General features: G+C 38.6%; 1 pseudogene; it reads right to left on the bottom strand.

The window, feature by feature from the left end:
- Positions 1-690: 690 nt before the first annotated feature.
- On the bottom strand, positions 691-1,289 carry LOC102997171 (60S ribosomal protein L17-like; annotated as a pseudogene).
- Positions 1,290-3,904: the final 2,615 nt, after the last annotated feature.

The raw sequence follows: 3,904 nt of genomic DNA, 5'->3' as shown, positions 1-3,904 counted from the left end.
AAGCTCTTCTAGTCTTCCTGTTTTGTCTCTAGCTCTGTCCACTTCTTCCATCTCAAGACTTTCCATTGAGCCCAAAGAAACCTGCTTTTCCTCCTTAACAGCTTGAAATTTCTCTTCTCCTTCTGGTATCAACATATACATTTTTCTGTAATGAGGACATTTGCCCCCTGAAGTTATCTCAAGCTTGTGCTGCTCATGCTTTTGTACTTCGTATACCCCAGGCTTTGGAGGTAGGTTGGAATTTCTCATCAGGTTTTTGCCATAGGACTTTCTGCTCTGATGGAAGTGTTTACTATATTTCCATGCTGTCCAACATGGTAGCCACAAGCTAAACATGACTATGGAGCACTTGGAAGGTGTTTAGTGTCACTTAGGAAGTGATTTTTTAATTTAATTTTATTAATTTAAATTGAATGGTCAAAAATGGCTACTGTCTACAATATTGGACATCACAGTTCTAGACCCTTTCTCCTCCACCCTCAAGTAAAAGGATATATTTGATTCTAGAGATACCACCCTCTACCCTTTAACCTCTAACTAATTCAGTTAATCAGCTGAACTGATCAGTTCTTTGTCTCCTGGTTTGCTGTCATGTATTCAGTTTCAAGTCCTGCCGTTACTCTGGGTAACTTCAACTTATACACATGTAACTCCTGTTCAATGCCTGATGCCCCAATTCTTTTTTTTTTTTTTTTTTTACTTTTATTTGCATTTATTTTTTGCAGCATTTATTCCCGGGCCATAAGTTTTTGTTTCTTCAATTTCTTCTGGGATATCTTTTTCTTCTGGGCAACCTCCTCTTCTGGTTTAGGAACAATGTGTTCTTTTTCAGTAAGGATCATCTCAATGTGGCAAGGAGAGCTCATGTATGGGTTGATCCGACCGTGAGCTCTGTATGTCCTGCGCCACATCTTGGGGGCTTTGTTCACCTGGATGTGCTCAATGACCAGGGAATCTACATCTAAGCCCTTAAGTTCAGCATTACCCTCTGCATTTTTGAGCATGTGCAGTAAAAATTCAGCACTCTTTTTGGGCCACCGACCCTGCGTCCAGCCCCACTGTTTGGCCTGGGCACACCTACCCACTCCACCATTGTAACAACGGAACGGCACACGCTGCTTCTTTAAAGTGACATCCTTCAGATGCTTGGTGGCTTTTCAGATATGCGTACCCTTAATGGCCTGGGCTGTTTCACGAGTGTTCTTAAAGTGAACACGAAGATTTGAACCTCTCGACTTGCATGATTTTGTGGGGTTTTCTGGGTCAAGTGAATAGCGAACCGTTTTTAGAGGTCACCTCAGGCCGCTGACCGGAAAAGGCCCCAATTCTTAATATTCTTACATTTAATTTACTCTGCCCCATAAGTTACTCACACCTGAAATGTTAAAGTCAAACCATGCCATCTTCTGACAGCCTGCAACATAGCTGAGAGGAGAAAGGTTAGATAATGATGTTGTTTGCCTCTTAGATGGCCCATCTACTAGAAAGTGTTCCCTGGTGCTTCAGTTTATATTTAAGAAATCTTCCCTACTATAAACCACCACCAACCTGGTCCATGACATTGCAGCACTTAATACTATTCCAACATAATACACTGTAGCACTTAACAGCACTGACTGTAGCTACCTCTTGACTTCTCTATCTTCCCGTTAGAACATGGGAATAAAACTTTCTTACGTACTACTGCAGAACAATCACATATAAGGTTCTCAATAAATGACTGGAGGTATGAGTTAGTGAATGAATGGACTCATTATTTTATTTGCTGAAGAGAGGAGGGACAGTGATTTATAAACAGATACCTGAAAACTACCTGAGACTCAGAGGAATTATAAACAGTGATCTGAATAAAGAAACAGGGCTGTATTCCATCTCCTGGTAATCACAGAGATCCAGGCTGGATCACAGGTATCTTAGGGTAGTCTCTTCTTGATGAAGATGTGTATTTATAACTAGAACTTTATCTACCAGATCAATTTTATAGGTGATAATTAGTAATTTCATCAGATTTAGAGCTATTACAGAGTTCTTAACTCAAGTTTCACAGCTTTTATTAGAACTTACACTTTTGGATTTTCTTGGTTGATTTTTTTTGTCTGTTTATTTTTTAAAACCACTTTATTGAGATATTATTGGCATACAAAAAGCTGTACATATTTAATATATACGATATTATAAGTTTGGAAATAAGTATAATATATGCTGTGAAACCATCACCACAGTCAAGATCATAAACATCTGTTACCATCAAAAGTTTCTCCTGTCTTTACTTTTGCGTGTATATGATAAGAACACAACATAAAATCTATGCTCTTAGCAATTTTTAATTATACATTACAGGTTTGTTTACTATAGGCACTATGCTGTGCAGAAGACCTCTAGGACTCGTTTATCTTGCATAACTGAGATTTTGTTCTCTTCGACCAATACCCCCTCATTTCCCCATTCCCCCCCACCCCTAGTAACCATCATTCTACTCTCTGCTTCTACGAGTTTGACTTTTTAGATTACTCGTATAAGTGGGAGCATGTAGTATTTGATCTTCTGTGACTGGCTTATCTTACTTAGCATAATGTCTTCTAGGTTCATGTATATTGTCACAAATGGTAGGATTTCCTTATTTTTTAATATTCCATTGCATATAAATACCATGTTTTCTTTATCCATTCATTCATTAGTGGACATTTAGATTGCTTTCATGTCTTGGCTATTGTGAATAATGCTGCGGTGAACATGGGGGGTGCAGATAGCTCTTTGAGATAGTGTTTTCATTTCTTTTGGATATATGCCCTGAAGTGAGATTGCTAGATCATTTGGTAGCTCTATTTTTAATATTTTGAGGAACCGCTATACTATTTTCCACAGTGGCTATACCAGTTTATATTCTTAACAGTGTACAAATTTTCCCTTTTCTCCACATCCTCATCAGTACTTTATATCCATTGTGTTTTGTTTTTTAAAAAAAATAGCCATCCTAACAGGTGAAAGGTGTGAGGTAATATCTCACTGTGGTTTTGCTTTGCATTTTCCTGATGATTAGTGATATTGAACACTGTTTCATATACCTGTTGATCATTTGTGTGTCTTCTTTCGAGAAATGTCTATTTAGATCCTTTGCCCATTTTTTAATTGAGTTATTTAGTTTTTGTTTGTTTTGTTATTTTCATTTTCTTTTTTTTTTAAGATTTTTTTGATGTGGACCATTTTTAAAGTCTTTATTGAATTTGTTACAGTATTGCTTCTGTTTTGTGCTTTGGCTTTTTGGCCACGAGGTATGCAGGATCCTAGCTCCCTAACCAGGGATCAAACCCACACCCCTTGCATTGGAAGGTGAAGTCTTAACCACTGGAAGCCAGGGAAGTCCCACTTTCTTTCTTTTGCTCTTTTGTTTAATGTTTTTTTTATTGTGGTAAAAGTCACATAATATAAAACATACTATTTTAACCATATTTAACTGTACAGTTCAGTGGCACTAAGTACATTCACATTGTTCTGCAACTCTCACCATCATCCATCTTCCAAATTTTAACCTTCCTAAACTGAAACTCTATCCGCATTAAACACTAACTCACCATTCCCCCTCCCCAGCCTCTGGCCCCTGGCATCTACCAGTGTACTTTCTGACTCTATCAATTTGACTATCCCAGGTACCTCGTATAAGTGGAATCAAACAGTATTTGTCTGCACCTAATGTATACTGGAATGCATTTATTTATTTATTTATTTTATTTTTGTCTGTGTTGGGTCTTCGTTTCTGTGAGGGCTTTCTCTAGTTGCGGCAAGCGGGGGCCACTCTTCATCGTGGTGCGCGGGCCTCTCACTATAGTGGCCTCTCTTGTTGCGGAGCACAGACTCCAGATGCACAGGCTCAGTAGTTGTGGCTCACGGGCCCAGCTGCTCTGCG

This window comes from Balaenoptera acutorostrata, chromosome 10 (genome assembly GCF_949987535.1).
Source record: "Balaenoptera acutorostrata chromosome 10, mBalAcu1.1, whole genome shotgun sequence".
In the NCBI taxonomy this organism is placed as follows: domain Eukaryota; kingdom Metazoa; phylum Chordata; class Mammalia; order Artiodactyla; family Balaenopteridae; genus Balaenoptera; species Balaenoptera acutorostrata.
Note: the sequence above shows the minus strand (reverse complement) of the source record. Positions and strands in the feature narration are given on the sequence as shown.